This window comes from Galeopterus variegatus, unplaced genomic scaffold (assembly GCF_000696425.1).
Source record: "Galeopterus variegatus unplaced genomic scaffold, G_variegatus-3.0.2 Scaffold1874, whole genome shotgun sequence".
In the NCBI taxonomy this organism is placed as follows: Eukaryota; Metazoa; Chordata; class Mammalia; order Dermoptera; family Cynocephalidae; genus Galeopterus; species Galeopterus variegatus.
In genome coordinates this window covers 151264-163932 of record NW_007727985.1, presented here as the reverse complement: position 1 = coordinate 163932, position 12669 = coordinate 151264, and the positions used below count along the sequence as shown (strand labels likewise).

General features: G+C 37.3%; 1 pseudogene; it reads left to right on the top strand.

Moving 5' to 3' along the window:
- The first annotated feature begins 8899 nt into the window (after positions 1–8899).
- LOC103595876 lies at positions 8900–9497 on the top strand (annotated as a pseudogene).
- Positions 9498–12669: the final 3172 nt, after the last annotated feature.

Genomic DNA, 12669 nt, shown 5'->3' with positions numbered 1-12669 from the left:
ATTATTATTATTATTATTATTATTATTATTATATATACAATCCCCCATGAAGCTTGTATTCTGTGAGCAGAGGGCACACAGTGAAATGAATAAGCAACAGTAATTTATCTGGTAAAAAAAAATGGCATGTGCTGTGAACAAACACAAGATGGGAGAAGGAATAGAAAGTGAAAGAGGCTATATTTTAGATAGGGTAGACAAGAAAATCCCTCTAAGATAGTGATAATTTGAGCTTAAAATCAACTGCAGTGAAAGAGCAAAGCACGTATCTTTATAGGGCAGTGGTTGTTAACCTTGGCTGCACATTAGCATCACCTGGGAATCTTTTAAAACAAAAGTAATTCCTGAGTCTCACCCTTCAGAAATTCTGAGTTAATTGGTCTTGGATGTGGCCTGGGCATCAGAATATTTAAAACTCCTCATTCATTCAAATGTATATTCAAGATTGAAGATCACTGATCTAGGGGAAGAGCATTAGAGAGAGGTAATCACAAGTGCAAAGACTCAGAACAAGGAGCATGCTTGGAGTCTAGGAGGAAAGTTTGGGGCAGCTAACCAAATATAAACTAAATATTTGAATAATGGTGCTGGGAACCAACAGAAATCTTAAATCTTATTTTATACAGCCAAAAATAAAGAAAAGGAAAGGGAAAACCCACAGAGCTGTATAATTGTCAACATCAGTACTGGGCAGCCTGATGGTTAAGTGTGGTAGAGGTAGATGGCTGGACTCCCTCAGTACCAGGAGTCTGAAGGGGAGGATAGGAAAAGGATAATGGAGAGTTCTTGAAATAGTGGACTATTGGGTATAAGGTGAAGCAAGAAGGAAACTGAAGCCAAAGTTAGGGAGAAATGGGAAGCATCAATTTACAACTATTGAAATAAACAGACAAACCAAACAGGTGTGTGTGAGGAAGTTCAGTCAACCACAATTTCACTTTGAGCCAGAGGCCTACCATGTCTACTAAATATTCTGAAGCAATCTTAGACTTTTAAGTCTTTTAAAAAGTACTAAATATTCTGCCGCAATCTTAGACTTCTTTCAAAAAGTAGCAGTTGGTCTTCACTAGACAGTCACTAACCTCCGTTCTGGCTACAGAGTGGATACTAACCTGAATTTAGGAAAGAATAATCCACATGCAAAGGGAAGAAAGCAATCTAATCTGGTCTGGGCTGAGCAGAACCTGTTTGGAATATTATGTTCAGTTCAGACAAGCCTTTTAAAGAGAATCACTGATAAACATAAAGTGTCCAAGAATAGGCAGCCATGATGAAAAATAATCTGGAAATCAATTCTATTAGGACTAATGAAAATTTTCTTACCTGGCAAGTATGATGACATGAAAGTTCACATTCATAGTAGGAAGAGTGTGGAAATGGTCTCAGGCATAAAGAGGGAGTTCTCATTTCTTTATTTTAGAAATAAAGTGGTACATTATAATAGACTAAAAATGCATTCATTCTGGTAAATGATAAAAGACTGTAGTTATAGAGCTAAGAGGTCATGGTATTTCAAGGGGCACTAATGTAGATGTTGAATTCACACAAAAGAATCATAGATATGACCATGACATAGCTGCCCCTTATCCTTCATTAGAAGACCCCCAGTGCACTCTATGAATAAGCTACTGTACGACTCTACTGGGAAATTTTGTTCTGCTGAAGGTAACTTCAAATGCATTGGGGTCTTTGAGATAGAAGTAATAGAGAGTGGTGTCAGGGAGGCTTGACTCATTAAAGAGACATACTTGGAACAGTGTTGAACTGGAAAACTATAAATGTTAGAAAAGATACAAATTTGATGAATATTAAGAACCAGTTATAAAGGAAACAGGGGTCAGCTTTAGGGATCCTCAAACGGTGGAGTCAGGAAAAGGGTAATTCAGTGATTAGAAAATACATACAGGATATATATCCTGCTCACGATCTGTCTCTTCAATGAATGAAAGCTGAATAGAGGAAAGATGAGCTGAGGTGGCTGTGAGGTCTTATGTCTTGAGGATGACTTCTCTCGTGGACATTGATCACCACTGTGTGGCTTTCCACAGAGAGGACATAAGGGATGTGGTCATTCCACCTCAGGAAAGCAAGCTCTCTGGGGCATGGTGAACACTCACAAGGTCTCTCTGCAGCCAAAGTCAGGCAGAGGCAAAGATCCACTTATCTGTTCAGCAGTTGATTGTTTCCTGAGGACTTGGGTATTTCCAATGGAAATGGCTGATGATACAGGATCTGAAGTAGGCATGAAAATAGGTTTCATTGAAAAAAATGTCCTATAGCAAAGCTGTATGACTCTAAAGCAAGAAAATTGAAAAGATAAGTTCTCTATGAAATTCAGTTCACTCTCAACATGTTCTGCCTATACCATAAATATAAGCCATAGTAAATGGTTCCACTTCTTAACTGATGCATCAGAGGAAGGAACTCTGAAATGAGGGTTAGGTTACTGACCACATCCTTTACTAAATGCTTAACAATCTTTCAGTGAATGAAGAAGAAATCAATACTTTTCACCAATTTTAAGATGACCTCCAAGAATTCAGATTCTAACATAAGAGGAATAATTAATTTAAAAGAACCATATAAAAATTATTCCCTTTAAGAAATCAATAGGTGTAAGGGTATTAACATACTTAGGTAAAGCAAGTTGCCTATTTCAGATGCTTTATCAATATCAAATCTCAAGGAAACACCAAAATCACAATAATTCACTCTCTCTGAGTTAGGCGGAATTCCAAGAATGGACTCCACTGACTTCTACCCTTATGTAATATCCTCCCCTTTGAGTGTGGGTGGAACTGAAGTCAGAGAGATTACAAACCCGGAAAGGATTATCATTTTTGCCTCTGAAGATGGAGAGGGCTGTTTGAAGATGAGAGTGGCTCCTGCTGACAAAAAGAAAACAGAGACTACAGTCTAAGAACCACAGGTTACAAAATTTTGCCAATAATCTGAATGATGTTGGGAGCTTATTTTTCTCCAGAGCTTCCACATAGGGGCCGACACCTTAATGTCAGCTTTGTGAGACTCTGAGCAGAAAGGCCAGCTAGACCTCTAATCTATAGAACTTTGAGATACTAAGAGCATATTGTCTTAAATCATTAAGTTTGTGGTAATTATACAGCAATAGAAAACTAATATATTTTCTATACATAGTTCTTACATCCATCCAAATAAATAAAGGTTAAAAAATATGATTTTCTACATTATTATAAGAAAAAGATTTAATCTAAAGAGAAGAAAGCAGTCGAAAGAACTCAGAGATTTCATAAAAGTTACCACAAAAGATCCAACTTAAAAGTCATCTTTTGCAAGTATATATGAATTCATTTCCAGAAACCTATGTCATATACATTAAAAAGACCCTATAGCTATTTCAAAAGTAGGAAACAGGTAGATTAATAATTCCAAAATATTTTAGTTAAAAAAATATATATATATATAATGCTTTAAGGGGAAGACAATAATAACGTTTTCCAATTTAAATATTTGGTAGGATAAAAACTCTCTGGTTTTAAAAGAGAAATGGAAATCAATAGATATGAAGGTCATTTTTTGATCACGGAATGACAGGGACCAACACAGCTGGTCAGTGTTCATTTCAGTGTGTTGTTGCTTTAGGGAAATGCAAAAGAACACTTTTTTTGGTACTTGATCTTTATTCACTCAGTGGTTCATGGATATAAAAGGAGTTCAAAAATGCTTGGCAGTACTGTAAATCTACACTATGAGGTTTATTGCCTTAAAGCCTATGAGGCAACCAAACTATAAATGTTTTTCTCCTACTGCAGATAGTTCATCTTGAAATAAATCGAAAGATTCAATCTGCTACCAACACTTGATGTGCCTTCATTTTCTTTTTAATACAGAGCATGTTCACATGTAAATCTGTGTTCAACTCAAGAAGAGACAGCATTACAAAGTGGCTAATTAGCCTCTCTGAGTCAAAGTCCTAAATCTACCACTTACTAGATGTGTGATCTTAGTCAAGTTAACTTCCCTGTGCCTCCATTTCCCTTTCTGTAAATGGGCATAATTAAGAATATGTACCTCATAGGATCATAGGACTATAGTGAATATTAAGTGCATTAATATGTAAAAAGTCTTTGTAACAGTGCCTGGAATATATTAAATGCTCAATAAATCATAGATATTAAGAAGATGGCCAAAGCTTTTTCTTATAACCATCTAAAACTTAGACATTCTAACAATGGATACATTTTTCAAACAAAAGTCTTGTGCAACAATGATGGCTCACGACAAACTCACCTGTTTCCTCTGTCTGCCCCATTGTCCTGTATTATATCCAGGGTCTTTTATTCACAGCTGGTTGTAGGTAAGACAGAAATTGGATGTGAAAAACATAGGAGGGCGTTTGAGCCCGGCCCAGCTGAGTCTCAGACTTTAGTCCAAAAATGTAGGCCAAAGATAGACAGGTTCTTGAGACAGGTGACTGGAACACGGATGTCTTTAAATCCTACTTAAAAACATGACTGCTTGGCCAAGGAAGGCTCAAAGACACGTAAAGGACATCAGTGGGACACAAATAAAAAGCTTGCCAATTACTTAAAGTTTCTATTTGAAATAAATGTACCATTAACAAGTGCAATCAATTTCTTCCCCATAAAAAGCTGTGGTCTTGATAAGCTTCTCTCAAATTTATTAGTATTCCCATCTTTATAATTTGGGAAACCTTAGAAATAGGTAAAAATCTATGTGTGGGGGTGGGAGAAAGCTGCACTGGCAGCTACAAGGTATGATTCGGAAAGGTCATATTGCACCTGCATATTTTATCAGAACCCAACATTATTCTATTGAGTTTCTTGGAATAAATTCACAAGTCTACCATAGTCAGAATGTGAAATTTAGGATATAAGGACCTTAATTAACTGATCTCTCTTTGAACGTATCAAAAGCAAGTTCCTGACTATGTAAGAAATTAACTCTCAGGTCAGATGTCTCTGTTTTCTATTCAGTGGACTCCACAAGTAACATTATCCCTTCTACTCTGAAAGGTACTTTACAAATGTTAATACTCAGAACAATCCCAGGGTTAGGTCATTATATTCACAGGGTTTTTTTTAAGTTTTACTTGAGAAATATAATTTGCATACATATGTACATAAAAAATGAATTACTATAAAGTGAACACTTGTATACCACCACCCAGGTGAAGAAAAAGAACAATGCAAGCTCTCCTGGAAGTGCCATACACACCCCTTTGTAATCACAACCCTTGGCCAAAAGTATTTCTGATCCCGGTTTTTCTGGTACTTATTTACTTGTTTTGCTTAATAGTTTGCCTAAATTTGAATCTCTTCATACTATAGTTTAGTTTTGCCTATTTTTGAACTTTTCTTGAAATGAAATCACCCACCATGAACTCTTTTGTGTCCAGCTTCTTTCAAATGAACATTGCATTTGTGTGACTCATATATGTATGTACACATGTAGTTATCTTCATTTTCACTCCTGAGTACTGTTCCATTATATGAACATACCAAAATATATTTATCCACTTTACCGCTGATGGGCATTTGGGTTGTTTTGAGCTACTATGAATAATGCAGCTATGAACTTCTTGTACACAATTCTAAGCACACATGCACACACATAAATACATTCAGTATACACTTGGGGATAGAACTGCTGAGTCTTTAGATATTCATGTCTTCAAATTTAACAGACGATATCAAATTTTTCCAAAGTCATTGAACTCTAAGTATTACTTACAACATACCTATAAATAAGAAAATGTGTTCACATTCTGAGTCATAGTCTACAGGGAAGGCTGAAAAATAGTTCTAGACAGTGCTGTAACAGTAACTATGAATCAGATTAATGAAAATGGTCCCAGTTATATGGTGGGAAAATCCATGTTTATTTCCATGTCCTTCTAGCTACATTTCCATATAAACAGAAACCTTCATCAGGTTGAATCAGGAAGGATTATGAAACTTTTGTATTGCTGTACAAGTAAAATCAGTCTGAATAACTGACAGACCAACAATAGTACTTAAAAATTCTGTTCAGAGTTGGGGCCATATCCCAGCATATCTAATGAGTTTTTACAGTTCCTGAATACTGGGAGCTAATGATCTAGGAGAAAGAAACATACCCAAGAAAAGTTTTATCATCTAGTAACATGTCAGTGGGAAGAGGGAACATATGTAAGGGTATTTACAAAAGTTCATAGAAAGATTCATATTATCTTTTAATTCCATTTCCCACAAACTTTTTGAAGTATGCTTGTATTCAAAAAGTCCATTCAAGTTACGGATTTGCCAAAATAAATACATGGACAATATAACCATAGGACATTGATGGCCATTTTAAAGGGCATTTGATATCACCTGGCTTGGAGAAGCAGTAATTGATATAAAAATCTTAAGTTACCTCTTGACCACTTAATGAAAGAATGGGCTTTCAACATGTTACTTTTTTCTGCTGTGCCTCTTCAGGTTTTTGTTTTAAATATTAGGGCCATTATACTTGCCTTGTTTGTAAATTAGGTCTGCGAAGTGGAATATGCATAGATAATAAAGGTAATCAGGCAGATATAGCCACCTGTATCTGCACACTCACAAAAACACCAGGAAATTAGAAAGCTATGAAGAATAAAGACTAGTGGGACTGTTAAATGTGACATTAATAAAGGTAATCAGGCAGATATAGCCACCTGTATCTGCACACTCACAAAAACACCAGGAATTTAGAAAGCTATGAAGAATAAAGACTAGTGGGACTGTTAAATGTGACATGGAGAGAAATTACAGCATAACCCCTATTTCTGGCCAAGGACAGTTCTGTCGTATGGTGCATTTAAATAAATCTAAGCACTATAAAGTAATCACGTGTCAGAAACAGCTACTACTGAGTTTATAGTTAGGTGAGACAGCAATAAAATTGCCAGGGTGTAGTAAAAAAGGAAACTTGCTTACTCAATCTCATTCATAAATGGACACATAAGCAATTACAAATCCTACTAAACATATAGTTCACTTAAAAAATCAACTGAAAAGAGATCCATCTTTGCCAAATTTATAATTTATAATCCTTGGAAATATGTCTCAAAAGAGAGGATTCTACCAAAAGAGTATCTCAATGCCTGCTGTTTACTGATGGAATAATGCTGGTTGCCTCTATGATATATACATTCTATGCAGTAGATAAATTTTTAAATAAACTACCTGCCTACAAAATACCTCCATAAAATACTCAAGCTTCTTTGGTCTTCTGTCAAGCTTCCTATTAATGTATCACAATTTTATTAGTTACTAACACATAAAGAATACTAACACATAAAAAAATGCATTTTGCATTCTGTTCTGTGTGAACCACAGAAAAACAAATAGCACCACTCAAACTCAAGTCAAGCCTACACTAATGCTTACTGCTTACTAAAGGTCTGTGAGAAGATTGTACAGTAATTAGACTATAAACCCTGAGTTCCAAGCTGCTTTCAAAAATTATCCTAGAAATTATTCATCTAGAAGCTATTTTATTTATCCCCTAATAGAAATTCACTCCCCACTGTGCTGCACACATACACACACACACACACAAACCAAACTAACTGAAAAAAAATTATTCAATGATTATTCATGTTATGTTGCTCCATCTTTCAAAATAAAGAATTACATACATAAAAAAGTTAAAAGTGATTTGGCTTGGTTGAGATGCTATACCAAATGAATTTTAGCTAACTAACGTCTAATTTACCTCACTAATTTGAAAGCCTTCCTCTTTCTATTGACATGTCCAAATTTGAAACATAGGCTTAATGAATGTTTCACTGCCCTTTAAAGTTCAATCCTAACATTCTTCCACCTCTTCAGAAATAATCTAATACTGTTGCAAAAGGTGATGTGTTAAGTTGATCCCGATATTTTCATATTCTTCCAATGGCAGACATTCTACTCAATAACGTTAGGGTATGAGATAAGAGGCAAAGATATTCTGTGATTCATTTTTGAAAAAGGTTGAAAACAAGTTAGAAGACTCTGCAGACAGACACATAATGTCTTCCTCGGTGATCCTTATCCTCCACTGGATTACTTCAGGAATTTCCTTGCTAGACCATCACACATCTGCCAAAACGCTGCTTTAAAAACTTCCAATGGCTTCCCATTGTCATCAGAATAAAATCTAAACTCTTTACAGTGGTCTAGTGGGCTCCCCACATCTGGTGCCTGCTCACCTCCCTGAACTCTTTCCTTACCTCTCCCCAGCCTCTGCACTAGGCGGCAGCTTTACTGCTCTTTTTGTTCCTCCATGAGGCCGAACATCTTCCTCTTCCTGGAACAGAGCATCTTCTTCCCCCTGATTTTCACATGGCTAACTCCTTTTCATCATTAAGTTCTCACCCTATCTCCTCAAAGGGGCACTCTCTGATCACCTTTACTAAAATATGGTGGCTGCACCCCCTACCCCAACTCACTCTCTATGAGTGAGTTGAAAAAAAAATGCTATGAAGTACACAACTCACTCGTTTTTTTTCTTCTGTGTACTTCATAGTATTTATCTGTATGTAAAATTTTGTTATTTATGTATGTTTTGTTTGAATGTTTATGAGGTATTAACGCTCAGTGGATTATATACTCACTGATGGCAGAGACTTCTTCCATATTGTTCCCTGCTATATTGCCAGTGCCTAGAATAGCACGTAGTATACAGTAGGTGCTCAATAATGTTTGTTGGATAAATTATTTAATATTTAATATTAAATAATTTAATTTAATATTAAATTTGTTGTTTGTTCTGTAAACTGGTATTAATGTATATGCTGTCTTTTAAACTTCACAAAGCCACTGGGCTGTGATCTCTCTTACTTTCTGAGCATCCCCACTGCCTAGCCTAGTTCCTCATACACAGCAGGTGTTCAATAATTACTTAATAAGAGTCCAGCAGCAGTGCAGGCAGCAGTGGCACACCACACCTTAGCAGCAATGGCAGCGGCAGCAGCAGGGGATGCAACCCCCACCATCACAGTCCCTGCAATGGTGCAACCACTCTCGCTCTCTCAGCTCTTCCTCCCTTCCCTCACACCATGGCTGATCAACCTACCTAAGAACAAATGGCTGAATTCAAGGGAGCTTTCTCCCTATTTGATAGGGATTGTGATAGCACCATCACAACAAAGGAACTTGGAACTGTCATGAGGGCGCTGGGACAGAACCCAGTGGAAGCTGAACTGCAGGATGTGATCAACGAAGTGGATGCTGATGGTTAATGGTACCATTGACTTCCCAGAATTTTTGACCACGATGGCCAGAAAAATGAAAAATATGGACAGTGAAGAAGAAATTCATTAGGCATTCTGAGTCTTTGACAAGGACAGCAATAGTTACACCAGTGTGGCAGAACTACTTCATATCATGACACACTTAAGAGAAAAACTAACAGATGAAGAAGTAGATGAAATGATCAGAGAAGCAGATATTGATGGAGACAGACAAGTCAACTATGAAGAATTCGTATGGATGATTGCAAAATGAAGACCTACTTTCAACTCCTTTCCCCCCTCCAGAAGAATCAAATTGAATCTTTAACTTACCTCTTGCAAAAAGAAAAAAAGAAAAAAAAGTTCATTTATTCATTCTGTTTCTATATAGCAAAACTGAATGTCAAAAGTACCTTCTGTCCACACACACACACACACACACAAAATCTGCATGTATTGGTTGGTGGTCCTGTCCCCTAAAGAGCAAGCTACACATCAGTTTTACAATACAAATACTTGTGCTACCTTACTGATAAGGAAGCACTTAGTGGACTCCTTAAAGTTCCATTTGCTAATGATTAATACACTGTTTGGGCTGGCCAGTATTTAATGCACACACCTTGATGATTGAGCACAGTAAGGTATTTGTATTAAAAATGAAAAATAAGAAAACAAATTCAAAACCTATTCAAATGGATTCTAGTTCAATTTGTTAGTATAAATTGTCACAGCTGGTTTACTGAAAACACATTTAAAATTGGTTTACATCAGGACAATGTGCAAAAAAATGGGTGAAGGATAAACTGTTGAGATCTAGCCCCACTAGTAGGATGGTCATCTTGTACTCCATGTGCTCTGACCCATGGTGACGATGACACACCCTGGTGGCATGCCCATGTATGTTTAGCGTCTGCATTGTACTAGAGTGAAGCAGGTGTCAGGCTGTCACCATTCACACAAATTTTTACTAGGAATCTATTACCAAGGGAGCATCTTTAGACTCCGTTTTTAAAACATTCTGAACCATGACTTGGAGCCAGCAAGAGCAGACTGTGGCTGTGGATTTCAGCACAACCAACAACATTGCTGTTCAAGAAATTACCATTTACATCCATTCCAAGTTGTAAATGCTAGTTGTGGGGCTATGGCTACGCCTAATGTCTGAAATCCTGCTGACATCACCAATTGTAGCACTCTTAATCCTGTTCATGATGCCAATTGTCTAGCTCCACGACCACACCAGTTGTTGGGCTCTTTTACCTGCCGGTAATCCTGCTGACTGGGATGATTGTTGCACTAGGGCTGGGTCTGAAGCTCCCAGACCCCTCAGGCCCATTCGCAGACTGCGTCAAAAACCCTTCATATGCCAGGCTGGGTCCCCAGTCCCCACATATGCCAGACTGGGTCACCAGACCTCTTACATGCCATGCTGGGTCACCAGACCCCTTCAAACAGGTCTATGAGCTAGGTAACAGGCCAAAAGGTCCTTGGAAGTTGTAGGTTGGAAAGCATGGCTGCCCCAGGCGAACACCTGAGGCAGATGCCCTCCCACTCACACGCTCTTTCTCTCTCTCTCTCTCTCTCTCAAGAATAGCAACAAAACTAAAAAGATACATTGGTGCACATGCACACTACACACACGCACACACACACACACACACAATTTGCTTACAATGGATGTGCTAAAACAACCACACCCAACTGGACCCAGGGTGAGAGCCCTGACCAAACTATTCTATTTTCCCAACACTAGTTTTTGGAGTTTTTTACCCAATAAAAAGACCATTAACTTAAAAAAATTACTTAACAAAACATCTGCTAAGTAAATACATGAAGGGATGAGTAGAAAAATGAGGGTTTAGATTTTTTTACCTGACCTGGTCAAGCCTTAAGAATGGTTCCTGCTATTGCAGTTTACAAATACAGCCCAGGGCATACATGGAAAGGAAGTTGTAGCGTCACTGTTGACTCCCTGCTCAGATTCCCTTTACCCATGGCTTTTCAACCTTAGCACTATTGACATTTTGGACTGGATAATTACTTGTTGTAGAAGGGATTGTCTGTGCATTGTATACAAAATGCCTCTAGGTGGGACAACTCTAAGGTACCATTCACGCTCTAGAGTTCCCAGTGGGATAAGACCAAGGCTAGACTTCCAGTGGAACTACATCTTTCCCTTGCTTTTCCCTGTGTCCTATCCTACTTCTCTCACTCTCTTATAGGATTCTCTTGAGAGCATTCCTTCAGTAAATTACTTGCATAAAATTTCTTATCTCAGAGTCCATTTTAGGGAACTTGTGGGACTCTGAGCGTAAATGACTCCATCTAAGGCCCTAAACCATAAAGTAATACAGTAACTAGGGGAAAGGTAGTTAGGACAACAGATAAGAAGAATAATCTGCTGACTGTGAAGAAGGAAAGATTAAGTACTGCTGGCCTAACCACCTGCATTGACATTTGGAACTAGTTACACTATTCTTTTTTATGAACTGCATATATAAACCTTAGCTCAGCCTCGAGATAGTACAGAGAAGCTTGGCATATGCCTGTGGGTCCACCTGACCCATTACTCCATAAGAAAGTTATCCTGTAATAAAGTTCTTTGCTTTATCACATGAATGGCCTATTTCATTGTTCAGCCTCAAGATACCTTTTCAGTTAGGTGGACAATCTGGCCTTGGTCCACCTTCAGACAGGAACCCAACCTAAGCCATGTAAGAAAACAAAGAAAAAGAAAATAATTGAAATAATGCTTAAACAGACATTAAAAATACATCCCAAAATTTGAGAGACAGATTTTATTCAGGGTGTTAAATGGTATCTGATCTTTCTACAGAAACAATACAATACTTATTCAGTACTTAAGTGAGGAATATTAACAGGGTGTGGATGAGTATACGTGGCAGCTCACTTTTGCCGTTCAAGATTTTCAACATGGTGATCATGAAAACAAGAGCCTCAAGTTCTCCCTTTTTTATAATGAACATGAGTGTACTTCAAAAAGTTCATGGAAAGATTAATATTATCCTTTAATTCTATTTTTTCATGTGCTTTTTCAAGTACCCTCATATATAATACTTATCAAATTTGCAAAATCATGACTCTCATTCACCACATATCTTGCACTTGAAGCAAACAAAAAGCATACCTTTCTCCGCTTGGGAGCCACACACTTCCACCAGAGGCATTTGTTAACATTGTATCTGTCTGGAATTATCTTTTACTCTGTGTCAAAATACACAAATTTTGCTCACATTTTATGTTCAAATTTCAAGCTCAAAATGTTTCATAAAGATTCCCAAATTTCCAAGGCTAAAAGTAATCATTCCCTCCTCTGGCACTTTTTCTTTGTATTACATTAATTTGTGTTTAATTCATATGATTTCTACTAAAATTCCCTAGGACTGGATGAATATACTGTTCTAATTTGTATGATTCCTTGACTC